This window comes from Myotis daubentonii, chromosome 6, assembly GCF_963259705.1.
Source record: "Myotis daubentonii chromosome 6, mMyoDau2.1, whole genome shotgun sequence".
NCBI classification, from domain to species: Eukaryota; Metazoa; Chordata; class Mammalia; order Chiroptera; family Vespertilionidae; genus Myotis; species Myotis daubentonii.
In genome coordinates this window covers 23,257,049-23,275,076 of record NC_081845.1, presented here as the reverse complement: position 1 = coordinate 23,275,076, position 18,028 = coordinate 23,257,049, and the positions used below count along the sequence as shown (strand labels likewise).

At 39.0% G+C, this 18,028-nt stretch overlaps 1 long non-coding RNA gene across 1 annotated transcript in view; it reads right to left on the bottom strand.

The window, feature by feature from the left end:
- Positions 1–1,076: 1,076 nt before the first annotated feature.
- Positions 1,077–18,028, bottom strand: part of LOC132236444 (uncharacterized) — a 29,531-nt gene continuing 12,579 nt past the window's right edge. The window contains exons 2-3 of the long non-coding RNA XR_009453311.1: positions 3,106–3,240; positions 1,077–1,793 (exon numbers count right to left, since the gene is read on the bottom strand). This is a non-coding gene — a long non-coding RNA (uncharacterized LOC132236444). The remainder of the gene's footprint in view (positions 1,794–3,105; positions 3,241–18,028) is intronic.

Below are 18,028 nucleotides of genomic sequence, written 5' to 3'. Positions count from 1 at the left end.
GCTTCCTGCCATAAACTGGAATTTAAGTAACTCATGAATGTAATAAATAACTCAATAATTTGTTTTATTAGTGTTTGAGTCCAAAGGGCAAGAGTGGGCTCTATTTTTTTAAGAGACTATTTCTACCTGGTCTTTATTATAACTACTATCTACATGATTTAAATAATAATAATAATAATGAGCAAACCAAGGCTCAATTTTTTTAGAAGAAGAATGACTTAGTTCTTTTTAAAAAAACACACAAAGTAATAGTAATTATATTATTTACTGGGCATCTGACTCAGTGGGGAATAAGGTTTGTGAATCTGTTTCTAACAAGCTTCCAATAGGTGCTGATGCTACTGGTCCATGAACCACTCTTTGAGTAGCTGATTCTGAAAGGGTTCTGGGCATAGCAGTGTATCTGGTCTGAATGCTCCCATATTACAGGGGACACAGATTGGATAAAAATGTCTCATAAACTCAGTCCCCATTCCACCCACCAACCCAATCTTGTTTTTCATGTTTCTAAGTTAAAGCTCATTTCCTTCCTGCTGACGTGCTCTCTAAAGTCCACCTCCATCTGGTAAATTGTTACTTATCCTCTGAAGTTTATCTCCAAAGCTAGGTCTTCTGGGGCTAGACCTGTCCAGTGCATGCAGGTGGCCAGATCCCTAAACAAACCTCTGTAGTCTGAATGGGACATTTCTGCTCCCACTGGATCCTCTGCCCATCCTTACTTGACTCAGCTGCTCAGTACCCATCACAGGGCCCTTGAGAGAACTTGTCTCGGGCAGAATGCCCTTTTAGGCACATTCTTCTCATCAGGCATGTCCCCAGATTCTGCAGATCTTTAGGACACTAGTCCACCCAGACAAGAGGGGTAAATGGCTCTTTTGCCCTTGAACTTTAGCAAGATCTTTTGAGTTCCTTGAGGGGAAGATGCTATAAAAAATACAAGGTGATATACAAATACCGAAAATAGCACAGTAGCATTTAATAATAAGAGCTGTTTTCTTTACAAAAATATTTCTGTGCCACTGATCCTCCTTTCCATCTGACAAGGGCAAAGGCAAACTCTGTGCCAGGAAGGTAAAATAAGTGAGTGAAGGCGGTCAGTTAGGGTCAGCGTCCTGGCAAGCCCATGACTCATCTGAGCAGGGCTGTATCCAGCCACATTGGAATGGCACCTAGGCCTGCCAGATCGCCCAGATGCCAGAAACTCGGAGTTTTACATGAAATCTCCCACATCCACAAATCCAATTTTTGGTTGATGCTGTTGTTTAAATACGGTGAAAGCCAAACCAAACAAATCTAAGGGCCAGATGCAGCTGGTTGGGGGAAGACAGAGGGGAACATGTGATTTTTTGCATTAGATTTAAAGTAACTCTGCCTTTAAGATAATTTTCACCTCCAGCCTGTTGAAATCAATCAGGGCCAAATGTATGCTTACCAGTGCCTGACATCGTCTGTGTTCAGCAACGGCTTCACTCTTCAGCTGGAACGTGGCAATAATGTCGAGCTTGCTCAAGGCGCTCTGAGTCCCCGTACGTATAAACTCACACACACGGCCAGGAACACCCAGAAGCATCTGGAAAGTCTGATCTGGGGTATTGTTTCTCCTGGGCTTCTTTTCAGAAAAGAGCTGCCATGAAACATGAGGATTCAAGAGAGCTGGGTGGACACATCTGGCTCTGACCAATGTCTATATGGACCGAGCAGCATCTGCTTCTGCTTCTGCGGCGCAGCAACTTCTCAGGTCTGGCAGGTAATGGAAAGGGCTCTAGATATTTGGGTTTAGAATGCCAAGAAAACTATGAAACTTGCCCAGGTCGAACAGCATGTGGGAAGGAGAAAATTATGAGTGTGTCAGCAAAATATTCCATATCACCTTTAACCAACAGTATCCTGCAAATCAAATTCTACACCCATAAAATATTATAAAAATATTATACTTATGGTGCCAGTGCATTGTCTTTATTGCTCCTATCTTTGCATTCTCCAGTCCCATTTTATCTTTTTTTTTTTTTTTCAGATGGGAGAACAAGCACCAAGATATCTGAAATAATAGCTTCGTGTCTCATGTTTTATACACCTTGGAATCCTCCTTGCAACTCAGTAGAACTTCAATTAATATTTGTCGATTGAACAAATAGATGAATACAGTATTTTAAGTCACAGAGGCTAGGACAATCACCTTTTCACTCTGTCCTATGTACTGGACAACAAATCAGAGGTGCCCACTTATTGCTCAGTTAACAGTGAATAACAACAAATAAACAAGAGGCTTACTAGCTTCTTCTGATGACTAATATGGACAATGTAAAATTTCCACCGTAACAAGTATTATGAGAACATACACTAGAAGGATTTGATCTAGTCGGAAATATCAGTGAAGGCTGCCTTGGAGAAGAGATAAAGGATTTATAGGACTGTTTATTAGGGGGGGAAAGTGTAGAAAGAACATTCTGCACCAGGGGTTAGCAAAGTATGACCAATGGTTCAAATCCAGCTTATCACATGCTTTTATAAATAAAATGTGATTGGTTCACAGCCACACCCATTTATTTACATATTGTTTAAGGCTGCCTTGGGACTAAGATGGAAAATTCAAGTAGTTGGTTGGGACATATGCCATATGGTCTGCAAAGTCTAAAATATTTACCACTTTATCATTTAAAGGAAATTATTTTATTGGCCTGTATTCTAGGCAGAAGAAATAGGATATGCAAAAAGCCCTGTGGCCAGAAAGAGGACAAAATGGGAACTACTTGAGAAGGCTTATATAATCAAAGTGGGGAGAGTAAGGTGAAAGATGGTGAGATATGGTAACCATGATGAGAGATGAAGGTAGAGAGATAGGCAGGCCCAAACCATTGAGATTTGTATTAAGTAGCTTTAGCTTTATCCTAGAAGAAATCTGAATTTTTGGCTTGATAAAGACCAGAAGGAGGTGGCAGAGTTGACATGGTTAGTTCATAGGAGAAGACCACTGAAGCCACACTATGAAGAATGGATTAAAGGAAGGCAAAATGGGAGTCAAATACTCACTTAGGAGACTGTTGAAGGAGACCAACATTTGGGGGTAGGAAAAGTACTTTAACAACTAAAATTTCAAAGACTTACCCTAATAAAGAAGAATTCCATGCTCATGTCACAGGACAGGGTGGACTGACAGTTGACCATCAGTGTTCTCACCTTTCCAAGCAGCATTTGTGGGAAGAGGGCCAGGTTGTGGTGGAAGGTTTATATGGGCCAAGCCTGGAAGGGACACACATCCCTTCCACTTACATTCTTGGATAAAACTCAGTCACATAACCACATCTAATTGCCATGGAAAGTGGTCTAACTATACGCCCAGAAAGAAGAGAAAAGCCTGGATATTGATGAGCATCTTAATCTCTGAAAAAGCTGAGTCTGTGCTGTGCAAACAAGAAACAACGAGAGAGACTATCTCAGTGAGTTTCCCAGGGAGTGTCAGTGGGTGAATAGGAATGGAGCCTTACAATGATACTTCTTCCTCCCAGGTCAGCAGTGTCTCAGGCCAAACAGTCCATCTCAGTGGAGCTTTTGTCCACAGTCCCACCCTTCTCCCTGTCTTCATTTCAGTGCCCAAAGCCCACGCTGGGAGAGGGGCATGGAAAAAAGGGTCTCCTGTTTCTCCAAGTCAGATCAGGCAAACCCACTCTCAGCAAAAATTCTGGGTCCAGAGGAAGCCATTGACATCAAAGAATAGTCTTTGCAAGGGACACAAATGGCTCCTGGCCTAAGCCTTTATTGACTATGAAAAAGGGTCAATATTGCTGCTGATTTTAAAAAGCAAATATCCACAGTAGAGTTGCTTCATTATAATATGGTTCATGTACCTATTCTGAGGTCAATCATATATATTATAGCATATAGCATATAGTATATATGAGCTTGATAGTATATTTTTGCCATCAAACAGTATTTTTCAAACTGCAGGTCACTGTCCATTAGTGGGTCACAGGTCAACTTACTGAATTACAGCCATCATTTAAAAAAATTAAAATAGAGATTTAAAAAAAAAACAAAAAACAGAGCAGCCTGGCCAGTGTAGCTCGCTCAGTGGTTGAATGTCAACCTATGAACCAGGAGGTCATGGTTCGATTCCCAGTCAGGGCACATGCCTGAGTTGTGGGGACATTTAAGAGGCAGCCAATCAATGATTCTCATAATTGATATTTCTATCTTTCTCTTCCTCTACCTTTCCCTCTGAAATTAATAAAAATATATATTTTTATAAAAACATCAGAGCACATCACACACAGTAAGAAAACCTATTATTTAGTGAAACCTTTCTTCAGATATACCATATATACAGGATCACAATGAGAAATATGTGTTTCTTATTGTGGGTTTTGGTCAAAAAGCCTCATAAGATAAATTGATACTCCTGTTACTAAATGCCAGTCTTAAAGTAGAGTTTCCAGGTAGTTTTTTATCCATAGATAATCTATGCATTGCCTCTATTGTTCTGCTCTAATTTTTATGTTTGTTAAGATCAATGTTGTATTTTTGAAGATGAACACTTTGTGACATTTACTTCTTATTTGCTCAGAAAATAAAATAAGCATATTCAGTGCATAATCAACAACTATATGTAGTGAAAGATAGCTCCCAAATCTAAAAAACAAAACAAAACAAAAAAACACTCAAAAGAAAATCAATTGGAAAAAAAAATTTAACAACAAGACACAAACCAGTTGACAAAAAGAACCCATCACCAAATTATATTTCCACTGACAGAAATTTAAAAGCCAGACCTGCTATTTCTATATTTGAATAATAGTTTCCAAATAATACCCTGATGACAGTCAATTTAGTTTTGGGTAAACAAAACAAATTCCTATTCAGTTAAACAACTTAGTTTCTGCACCTCATCCATGTTCATCATAAGTGACTTTAACACACACACACACACACACACACACACACACTCACTCACACACTCAGCTTACAAGTACCCATAAATGATTAAAGCTAAGCAACCAGAGACTTGATCTTGGCAGTCACTGCTGGGATCCAATTCACCTGAGCCCACCAAGATCACAAGAGTCATCAAAATTTTTGTTTGTTTGTTCAGTAATTAGAATAAATACTAAGTAGCCAGTTAACCAATATATCATCAGGAAACATTTCTCACTATTTTTTTATGATTATTCTACCACAACAGAGGAAGAAAGTGTGGATTGTACTGTTTGAAGCATCCCGTTTGCAAAGGCATGGCTGAGGTGAGCCTGTATATATTGTTCAAGTATGTGATTGCCTCAGGCAATACTACACTGAAGGGTTTTAGGGCTGGAAGGAATGTGCAGGCCTCATAATTTGAACTTTTCATCTTACTGATGAGAAAAAAATGTGGTGAAGTGACCTGCTGGGGTTCAACCCAGATTTTCGTCCATCAATCAAGTGTACTTTGTTATTGTATGAAGTGAAGCCGTGAGTTTTATAGGGTCTTTGATTCTAATTTTCTGGGTTTGGGAAAGAAAGAAATCTATGCGACTCTGCCTCTCATCAGGCCTGCTGTTTGGGGGCAGACTGAGCGGACATCTCACTTCATGCCGCAGACTTTCCATTTCACAAGCAAGGCAGCTCGGCCGGTGAACCCAACAGATGGCCCCTGATGCTTTATTTCCTCACTCACCCAAGGGCAATCTGAATCTCCACTCCTGCACTGTCAGGAGAAGCTGTCCCCACAGTTTGCATACAGGGATGTGCTTTCATTTATTCATGAAGCATTCACAACATATTGAGCACATGCTGTGTGCCAGGCATAATGCTAGGCCCTTCAGCAAGAACAACAGTAGCAAAGGACAGGGTAGAATAAGTAACACCCTAAAGCAGTGGTTCTCAACCTCCCTAATGCCGCAACCCTTTAATACAGTTCCTCATGTTGTGGTGACCCCCAACCATAAATTATTTTCGTTGTTACTTCATAACTGTAATTTTGCTACTGTTATGAATCTTAATGTAAATATCTGATATGCAGGATGTATTTTCATTGTTACAAATTGAACATAATGAAAGTATAGTGATTAATCACAAAAACAATGTGTAATTATATATGTGTTTTCCGATGGTCTTAGGTGACCCCTGTGTAAGGGTCGTTCGACCCCCAAAGGGGTCGCGACCCATAGGTTGAGAACCGCTGCCCTAAAGGCACTTACATAAAGTTAAAATTAAATTACATTTATTGCATCCACATATTATATAGGTCTTGCAACTACATTCAAAGACTTTGTAGATTCACACAAAAAGATCACCAGCCAACTGAATTTTCATCAGCTTCTCCCATGTTTCCTAGTCACAAAGATGTCACCGGAAGCAACTGGAAATAATTTATAAACCTGGCTTGGTGCCCCCTTTTACTATTTACTAGCCGAATGACCTTGAGCAAATTTCCTGATCTCCCTGATCATCAAGTGCTCTTCCCTTCAGCAAGCCTGATAGGATCTATCTTACAGCTTTGTCAAAAGGACTAAGAGATGCGTGAGTGCAGAGTGGCTAAAAAGCAAGTGACTTCCTCTCTCTGGGCTCACTGTCTTTGCTTATAAAATTAGGATAGTAGAATCCATTTCATGCAATTGCTGTGAAAATTAAATAAGAAAATGACACATTCGATACTAAATACATTCATGTTGTTCTATGAACATATCATATGAACTATAAAATCTTAGATAAAAGTAAAATACTATTAACTGTTACAGTTAAGCTCAATAAAAAAATAAAAATAAAAAAAGAGTATTGGGCCACAATGATCCAAGGTGGTACCTTTACATCCCAAGCTTTCAGGCTCAACGCTATTTTGGAAGTTTAAATAAATGGCTCTGCGTTGGCTGTACGGCCGTATTCCTCTCAAGCTGAACGGATGTTTTGGAAACCCTCCTCTCATCTTCTCTTTCTTTTTAAATCACTTCTCAAGACATAATTCTTTTAAGGACCAGCTCTAAATATTTATGTTAGTCCTGTGTGTATGTAGAAAAAGAAGGGGAAATGACGCCAAAGGTTTCCATGCTAGTATATGCTTATTCTCATATTATTTAAACAGTCAGAAGAATATTTCCCATCCTTGAAAAGTCACGTCCTCAAGATTAGTTAGGGAATCTGGAAACTGAAGGATTATCTAGGTAGAGGGGAATTACCTACTAGAATTTAACATTACAAAAAAGAAGACTCAATACTGTTTTCTTTGGGTTTGAACGCACCCACTATTTATGGGTGCTGAAAAGTTCCTGCTTCATTGGAAATTGAACATTAGGATATCTCTAGACCCATTTTTAAATGGTTCAATTCAGGTAAAAAAATCCATTGACTATTTTATTTCATTCATTCAAATTGCTATTTGCAAAACAACCAGATGTTTTATTGTTAGAATTTGCTCAGTTTCTGTTTATACAACAGTTTGCATGTGGAGACAAAACTTAATATCTCATTTGGTGGAAGAAAATGAATCTGACTAAAATATGAGCCTTTTTCAAATCCAGACTTATTCAGTCCATAGTAAGCAAGAGTGTGTGTGAAGCGTAGGCATTTAGCTTAACTCTGCATGAAGAAAATGACTATCCATTCTTTTAAAATATTGGTGTTTTAATTTTTGAAATTTAAAAAAAAAAGGAGGAGGGGAGAAGAGGAGGAATTGGAGGAGAATAATCATCTTGCTGCAAAGTATGGAAAGACGCAAATGAGAATCAGGTGAAATTTTCAGCTGAAGTAATCCTAATATGCACTTCTGTGCCTGTTGCATATTTAGAAGACAATTACCTTGGGTTTCCCATTTCCTAGGGAAGTTATATTCTGACTTAGCTGTCCTGGAAACACCCACGTCTGTTGTGTAATATTGATGAACCTGAGTTTGGAGCTGCTAGCACTGTACATCTCTGTATGAATAATAGGACACACATAAATGATTAAAACAAGGCAGCCAGAAACCCGATCTTGCCAGTCATCTCTGGGATCAAATTCATTTATCAGCCCACCAAGGTCAGTGACCTCGATTACCCAGAGCCCAGCTACTAAAATGATTCATTGATCCATTCTCTCATTTCACTCATTTAATTGGGAGTGGGGGAAGTGAAAATATTTTCAATGAATTGACCTGTAAACAACTGTACTTAGCCTGCTGTATCCTCTAAAACACTTATTAATGGTAACGAGGAGCATCCATAGATCCCACAACAGAGAGGAGTAAACAAAGAAACCATAGCTTTTCTTAGACATTTTCCTCACATTAAATAACTCGGTATCCCAGGTTTAGTCCTCTCTCTACAATTCTTCATATTATCCTAACTCAAAAGGTATGTAGGTATGTGAATTGAAAGACTATACTAGCAGATATCAAGATTTCATTGGATTTCTATAGAGAAAATACTTATGAAATTATTTAAAATGTGTTTATTTTTATAGTCATCAATGGATGCTGAGTAAAAACATGGAGTTAGAAATAAACGTGCTGTAATGTACCTCTACATAGTATTTCCTCCATACAGACTCTGCCAGATTTAGCAAGTAAAAAGCCATAATGCTCTATTAAATTTAAATTTCAGTTAAACAACAAGTAATTATTTTAGTATAATATAGGTATTTCATGAATATTTGGGACATATTTATACTAAGAAATTATTCTTTGTTTATCTGAAATTCAAAGTTAACTGGGCACCCTGAATTTTATCTGGCAATCATAATATCAATACTAGAGACATAAATAACCTCCAGTGCATAGATAATAGTAAAATGAATGACAGGTTTTAAGTATTCATTGCCTTTCTTTTGAATATAATTTATATTTTAAATTCATATCATTTTATTTTTAATCATGACTGTGCTGGACAACTGGCTAGCACAATTCCTGAAAACTTAACAATCAACTTTTGCACATCTCTGACATTCTACTTGCATATAATAGTTCCACACCAGAGAGCTGGACTATGAACTCACAAGGATAGCACAGATTTTAAAGTGTACCTCAGTTCATAATATTACTATGATTTAAAAATAGCTTTTAAACACAGCTTTGTTACATTTCACGTGAAGTACATTTCAGTGCACTGAACTCTCCCAACTCCTCTGTCACCCCCAACTCCCACCGCTGGGGAAATTCCTGTGTAGTGAGGAAGAGTACATCTTGAGACTTCCTCCTTTCCGTTTTTAGGGATTTCTGTGACAGCCAGTCCTCTTTAGAACTGCATGGTTTTAATGAAAAGCTCTAACTTCTAAGTTTCTGCCTTTTTTTTTTTTCTTTTTGTGGGATTGGAGGACAAAGACCTAAAGAGAAGGTCCTTTAGTTTTTGTGTTTAGCTGAGCACATTGATCAGATATTGGCAATGAGAAGATAAGCCTTGAATTTTTGGGGGGATCAAGGTAAAAATCTACTCTGATCCACAAAGTGTTGGGATTAAGAATGTGTAGACTTGCAGTAGAGACAAAATAAGGTTAAGATGAGCTCTAGAGAATAGACTATTGAGGAGACCCAAACAACATTTTATCTAATTTTTAAAAATTAAATAAGTAAGCCCAGCCTGCCTGGCTTGGTGGCTGAGCATCGACCTATGAACCAGGAAGTCAGGGTTTGATTACCTGTCAGGGCACATTTCTGGGTTGCGGGGTGTGCAGGAGGCAGCCAATCAATGACGCTCTCTCATCATTGATGTTTCTCTCTCTCTCTCCCTCTCCATTCCTCTCTGAAATCAATAAAAATATATTTTAAAAATTAAATAAGTAAATAAATAAAATAGGTGTCCTTCTCTTTGGTCAAACATTACCCTCAAAGGGATTTTCAATTTTCTTTTTTATATTTGAGGCATTCTTATTTTAGAGAAAAAAAAATAGTGGTGTGAATTATCACTCCATATTTATTCCTTTTTATTAGACTTGCTTTTATTTTAGGTTTTCTTCAAATAAGGAACCCTCAGTACAAATTCTACTTCATATCATAAATGTATGTATAATCTAGTTTAATTCTCAGTGAACACCTGCCCTAAATGTTAACTTCAGTGTCCTGGGAAAACATAAAGATATATACTAAATGCAGTATTAAATACAGAAGTTTCCTATTTTATGTCAGAGTTTATAACTAATAAAGATATCTACATGAAAAGTAGCAAATTTGGATACCAATACCAATAGTCAGTATTTGGTATTACAAAGTTCCATAACATAGTTCCTTTTGTTAATTTTCTCATTGCCAAAATTGATCCCAAACAGGAACAGTTATGTTTGAAGTCTCTTCTAATTTGAATAGTAACACAGTAAAGTATTCCTATAGGATCTTCATAGTTGTTTATGAGCTTTATTTGGTTTTCAAACTGAAAACTAAAATAAAACTTTGACAATATTAAAAAGTTGTTATATAATTGATAATAATTGAGCTAGACAGAATGAAACTATTTTATTAGTATAACAGGTTCTTAAAAGCTTCTTTATTAAACTATTACTGATTAGCTCATAGGTGCATCCTAAAATTATTTTTAAAGATCGCATCATTTGTCAAGTGTTTTGTATTATTTAGGATATTAAGTGGTGAAAATTAATCTTTCTAGACTTTACCTTTATAAAATTAAATATATTCCATTTTTCTCAGTGAAATAAATGTAAAAATCAAAAAAGAAAGATGATAAATTTATTCCAAATAGACAGGTAAAACTAATTCAAAACAATAAATAAAATGTTTTATAGATAGTGTGGAAGAAATAAAATGGTAAAAAAAAAATACAAGGGAAAATGAAAAGAAATTATTGTATCATGTATAATACAGTATTACTGTTGCTGTTATTTGCTCCTATTAAAAAAGAAATTATTGTATTTGGGACGTTGTCTCATCTCTCTATATAAAAGCCTAATATGCTAAGTGTCTGACCATCTGACCATTTGACCATTTGCTATGGTGCGCACTGACCACTAGGGGGCAGACACTCCAACAGGTAGGTTAGCTTGCGGCTGGGGTCTGGCCGATCAGGACTGGGCAAGATGGGCCACACACACCCTGGAGCCCTCCTGCAGCAGTCTCTCCCTGGCTAGCCAACCTCCAGCGGTCCCTCCCCAGCCAGGCCAAGGATCCCACCAGTGCACGAATCTGTGCACTGGGCCTCTAGTTCTTATATAACACAGGACTGTGATAGTTGCTACTGTTGTTTTTGGCTCCTATTAATTTTTACTTAAACCTACTACAGAGGTTGTGGCATTTCCAATCACAAAGGAATGAAAAGGTCACCAAATGATAACCAAGGATCCCAAGTTCATCACCCAGCTGCATGGCTTTGGCAAGTCACCTTGCCTCTCTGGGTCTCATTTGTCTCCACTGGAAAATAGAAAATTGGAACAAATAAAAGTATTACTTTAAAATCCTGTAACTCTGAACTCAAGCATTAAAAGAGAAGAGCAGGTATCTTAAATGACTCAGCTACTTGAGTACAGTTAGGATGTTGAATGGTAAGACTAAAGCAGCCCTTTTGTATTTCTGTCTCATTAGATGAAAGCCCCATTATGCTTTTCTTCAATCAAAACTTGTTAGGAATTCAGAATATTAATACATGCTAATTTAATGGAGTGGCTAGGATGAAAAGTTTCATATCTTGAAGAAAGTTATCAAGAGTGGCATTTTAACATGAGGAATGGATTTGTTCCCCAGTCACAAGTGCTAGAAATTACACCCTTTACCAGTTTGGTTTTAAGATAATATATCAACTTAAAACTCTGCAAGAGGGCATATGATTTTTCAAAATTTCTTCAGGAAGTACACTAGAAAACATTTTAAAAATTGGTGCTCTCCATGAACTGTCGGACATTGAAACTTGGACTCAGAACTGTTGGACATTGAAATTGGGACTTGTTCTCATATTTCTAGTCTACAGATACTTGATTTAAAAAAAAAAAAATAAGGGGGAGATGCTGGAGTCCATTTACTGTCCTCATTAGCTGAGTATAGACAGAGACCCCAAAAGTTAGTAACCTTGAAGCCCTAGCAAAGGTCAAGGCTGGGTACCACCCAGTTAATCTAGATAATGGTAGCTGAAGCAACCTCCCTCCCTTCAATCATGTAAATTGCCTAAGGGTCATGTTATGAAAAAAAAAAATTGGTGCTCTAAATAGTTCTACCTTGTTTGGTGCTTTATTCCCAATCCCAAGCATAATGCAAATCCTCAATAAGTCATGAGGAAAAGAGCTGGGGAATAACGGGGACCTTGGAGAAATCTCCCAGATGAGTCAATCCTTATTTAATCTCTGCCACCTCTTACACAAGCTGCGCCCAAAAGATCATAGCCATGTTGATATTCACTGAGACTCATGAGTTTGAGACAATACACTCTCCTACCATGGTTTTCACCACCACAGTTCAGGCAGACACTGATGAGGAAGAGGGTCCTTGACTAAGCATCTCATCCAGTCCTTGGTAATGGTGTCCTACAGGTCTACATAGGCCAGGTGTGGCAGGTGAGAGGTCTGGAGCTCAGGTTTTTTAACTCCCAGTGGAAGGGAGGAAGGAAAGAAGGAAGGAAGGAAGAAAAGAAGGAAGGAAGGAAGGAAGGAAGGAAGGAAGGAAGGAAGGAAGGAAGGAAGGGAGAGAAAACAAAAACAGGGCTCTGTGAGATAAATTGAAATGCTGGGTAAATGTGAAGCAATTAGGAAAATAGTTCTCTTTTCCTTTGAAATTATATGGATGAATTCCGGGGGTTCATAAATTCCAGAGAAATTTTTTAATGTAGGTGTGTTTGTATAATTATAATCTAAAAAGTAGATGTTGAGAACCAAGATGGCGGCATAGGTTAACGCCGGAGTTTGCTGCTTTGAACAACTACTTCAAAAGTGAAACTAAAACACAGAACGGACATCGCCCAGAACCACAGGAACGCTGGCTGAGTGGAAGTCCTACAACTAGGAGGAAAGAGTAACGCATACGGACACTCAGAGGAGGCGAAGTGCTGAAGTCAAATTCTGAGGTGCGGAGTGCGCGGAGCGGGCTGGCGGCGGAGGGCGCGGTTGTTGTTTTCAATCGGGAGGGAGTCGCAGACTCTGAGCTCCAGATACAGGCAAGTCTTTAGGGGCCCAGGCTCAAACGGGAGAAGCGGACTGTCTGGCTTCGGTCAGAGCGAGTGCAGCTTTCTCTCCGAGCTTTGCAGCGAGCGGGTGCTGGGACTCAGAGAGGCAGAGCCCCTGGGGACAGGACTGAGAGCCGCCATAACTGCTCTCTCCGGCCCACCCTGTTGATCCTGTGCGACCCGCCCTGCCCAAGCCCTGCACAGAGGCATTTGCCGGATAGCCTCAGGCAAAGGCTAGATTAGCACCTCCCTAGAGGACAGAAGTTCTCTCACTGCTGACACAGCTGATTCTCATAGCCACTTGGCCTGGAGGTCAAACCCTCCCTGGAATTAGCTACAACAATCAAGATTTATCTATAAGACTGCGAACAAAGACCACTAGGGGGTGCACCAAAGAAGCATAACAAAATGCGGAGACAAAGAAACAGGACAAAATTGTCAATGGAAGAAATAGAGTTCAGAACCACACTTTTAAGGTCTCTCAAGAACTGTTTAGAAGCTGCCGATAGACTTAATGAGATCTACACGAAAACTAATAAGACCCTCGATCTTATATTGGGGAACCAACTAGAAATTAAGCACACACGGTCTGAAATAACGAATATTAAACAGACGCCCGACAGCAGACCAGAGGAGCGCAAGAATCAAGTCAATGATTTGAATTGCGAGGAAGCAAAAAACATCCAACCGGAAAAGCAAAATGAAAAAAGAATCCAAAAATGCGAGGATAGTGTAAGGAACCTCTGGGACAGCTTCAAGCGTACCAACATCAGAATTATAGGGGTGCCAGAAGATGAGAGAGAGCAAGATATTGAAAACCTATTTGAAGAAATAATGACAGAAAACTTCCCCCACCTGATGAAAGAAATGGACTTACAGGTCCAAGAAGCGCGGAGAACCCCAAACAAAAGGAATCCAAAGAGGACCACACCAAGACACATCATAATTAAAATGCCAAAAGCAAAAGACAAAGAGAGAATCTTAAAAACAGCAAGAGAAAGTAACTCAGTTACCTACAAGGGAATACCCATACGACTGTCAGCTGATTTCTCAACAGAAACTTTGCAGGCCAGAAGGGAGTGGCAAGAAATATTCAAAGTGATGAATACCAAGAAACTACAACCAAGATTACTTTATCCAGCAAAGCTATCATTCAGAATTGAAGGTCAGATAAAGAGCTTCACAGATAAGGAAAAGCTAAAGGACTTCATCACCACCAAACCAGGATTATATGAAATGCTGAAAGGTATCCTTTAAGAAGAGGAAGAGGAAGAAAAAGGTAAAGATACAAATTATGAACAACAAATATGCATCTATCAACAAGTGAATCTAAGAATCAAGTGAATAAATAATCTGATGAACAGAATGAACTGTTGATTATAATAGAATCAGGGACATAGAAAGGGAATGGACTGACTATTCTTGGGGGGGAAAGGGGTGTGGAAGATGTGGGAAGAGACTGGACAAAAATCGTGCACCTATGGATGAGGACAGTGGGTGGGGAGTGAGGGCGGAGGGTGGGGCGGGAACTGGGAGGAGGGGAGTTATGGGGGGGAAAAAAAAAGGAACAAATGTAATAATCTGAACAATAAAGATTTAATTAAAAAAAAAAAATAAATAAATAAATAAATAAATAAAATAAAAAGTAGATGTTACCAGTTATGTTAATAGGTTTTCTTTGATGGTGAACTAGTCATTGAAAGCAATTTTAAAAAAATAAGGTGCTTTGTAATCCAGTATTTTTCCAGCTAAACCTCTTTTAGAATTAAAGATCTTTTTTTCTGCTTTAAAAGTTCTATGTTACTCAAGTCTAGGGAATAAAAAGCAAAAAAGTCTTAATTCATTGGTGAACATCTTTAAAATTTAATTTCTTCAATGCAGTGCATTCTTAGTCACAATAGCTTAGTGGTATTATCCTTTGGAAACAAAAATAAATATTTCCCCAACAATTCCCGTTTAGGGATTTATCTTGTATGAAAAATCACACAAATATATAAAGATGTGTGTTCAAGGATGTACTCTACAAAAAAAAAAACAACAAACAAACAGGAAAATTGAGGGGGAGAAGCTCAACAATAGCGAGTTCAATAAATACATTAGAGAACTTTTATATGCTGCAATATGATGCTGTTTAAAAGAATAAGGCAGAGCTGTTTTTACTGAAAGCAAAATAGGTTAAAGCAATTTTAAACAAAAGTAGTTAAAGCAGTCAATGCCAGGCCTATCACCTGAACTCTGATTCCTGAATAAAATGACAAAGACAGCAAATGGAACCTCTGATGGATGCATAAGCCAGGGACCCAACGGGAAGCAAGTGGCACACTCAGGAGGGTTTATTTATGAGGTATGGGTAGGTGTGGGGCAACCACAAAGAAGACTGAGGTGCCCCTGGGCTAGTCATACCAGGTGTTACCACCTGTAAGCATAAAGGAATAAGAAGAGGGAACTGAATTCAGTGGGAGAGCGTGGAAAAGGTCACCTTCAGCGGAGCTGTGACCTTTGGTGGTTTTATACAGCCAGCCCAAGGCCACCCTGCATGGAGGAAGCAAGGAAATACAGAAACTGACCTTACTGCGCTCCTTTCCTCTGACCTCCTGTAGGGGCTTCCCAATGGGCCAAGCCAGCCGGAAACCAGAGAACAAGTGAGTCTGTTACAGTCATGTGTAAGGTCTGCCTACAGGGCAGAGAAGGGTGCAGAGGGTGAGGAGCGCTGGGGTGCGGGTAGGGGTGGGAATAGAAGGTATCTGGCACAGTGAACAGAGCACACACTATTCCATATAATTTATTTTATCCCACTTCTTACTGCCAATTACCACACTAAAAAAAATTACCTTATCACTACGGAAAATTGTCCACTTTATTATTTTAGTTAGCTTCAGATATAACGAGGCCAAATAATAATAATAATAGTAGTAGTATCAGTAAACCAAACTTTCTCAACAAACACATTATTGAAGCATTCTTTAGGCACATTCTGAAAAATCTGAAAATAAAATAAAATATTTGTGAAGATCATTCATTCATTGCCTTTTGGATGTGACTATAGGCAGAGAGGATAATGTAGCTAGGGAAGGACCATGATGAAAGTTTTTAAAATGCATTTGAACGGCCTGTGTTACCATAGTTTGGAAAGTGAGTACTTATTTGGTTTGGTTTTGCAATTGGATTGGATGGATGGGAAAAACACTCAGAGTACAGCGGTTAATTACCTGCAATGGAACACCGTTGCCATTTCTTGATTCTGAAACACACTGTAAATCTGTAGATGTGAAAATGTATCATTCCCCACAAGTTGGTTACCATACATAGATAATATTCAACAAATACTTATGGCTCACTCACTTGGTGTCTGGCCTTATTCTTGGGGCTATTGATACCACAGTCTATAAGACAGGCTTTGTCACAACACTGATGAAAGCTTTGTTCAGACAAATCTTGCACAGAAGTCCATTATATTTACATAAAAGGTAGAAGGTGAATAATGAAAAGAGCAAAGATGCTCAAGTTTCATTAGGTGTAGGGAGCCTGGAGCCCTCTGCTTCCCATTCCCTCTGTCCTTTGGAACACAGTTCATTATAAGCTTCACACAGTATTATCATCTCAGAGTTAGGGGACCGCAGTGTCTACTGGAAGGATTAGGCTCTATTAAATCTCACAGATGTTTACCCATGATTCACATTTACAGCTCATAGTGAGTTATTTACATTATTAAGTTTTAGGATACTCTAGTTTTATCATCCATCCATCCATTCAATAAATGAGTGCCTTCCATATGGAAAGGGCTGAGGATACAGTGGTGAAAAGACAAGAGTCCTTGCCACAAAGATAGGTTTTAAACCCCTACTAACACAATCAATTATTTAATGGCAATTATGATGAGTGCCATGAAGGAAAGTACAGGATGCTTTTCAGAGTGTGGGTTTGTGAAGACTTCCTTTAAGAAGTGACATTTCTGCCTTGGCCAGCATGGCTCAGTGGTTGAACAGTCAACCTATGCACCAGGAGGTCCCGGTTCAATTTCAGGTCAGGACACATAACCAGGTTGTGGGCTCGATCCCCAGTGGAGGCATGAAGGAGGCAGTCGATCAGTGATTCTCTCTCATCATTGATGTTTCGATCTCTCTCTCTCTCTACTTCTTCCTTCCTCTCTGAAATCAATAAAGAATTAAAAAAAAAAGAAGTGACATTCCTGCAGATCACTGTTTGATTTGTAGGAATTAATTAGTCCAGGGATTGCAAACTCGAATTCCTTCAGGGCAGCAGGCAGGTAACACACAGGTATGCATCTGGCAGAGGCAAGACTGCTGGAAACATTAAGGCCCTAGGCAGACTGGAGGAAGCTGACTGGCCTTAAGGTATTCAAATTCACACTTTAATCATCTCTGGGCTAGCCAAAGTCTGCAGCCAAAGACAGCAGAAGGCCTGGCAGGCTGCTCCTGCTCCAATGATTCAGACAGTGGGAAGAGCAGGTGCAATGGCCCTGAGGCAGAACGGAGCCTTCTGTTATAATGAACTGAAAGAGAGCATGTATTGTGGAGTGTAGGCTCAAGGAGACAGTGGCTCCAATGGGCTGGGAGAGGAGCCAGCCACTTAAGACCTCATGGGCAGGTGAGGGCTTGACTCTTTATTCCATGTACCCTTGGATGCATTGAAGGTTTTTAAGCAGGGAAGTGAATTCATTAGACTTGTATTTTTAAAAGCTCACTTGCAATGATTGAAAGTAGACAGTTAGGAAGGTGTTGTGGTGGTTTCCCGTCCCTCCTATAATTTTTCATCTACATTATTTAAATAACTCTGTTTGTCTTCATGAAATCTTATCCCTGTATTCCTCACTCTAGATGAATACGCTGGATGCTTCCTTCTTAGTCCTGATTATGACAATGAAATTGCAGGTGTCTGAGCCCTGGAATGGAAAACCTGAAGTAAAAACTCAACAGCTCTTACACAGAACCTTCTATCTTCCAGCTGATATGACTTTGGTTCACTTACTGAAA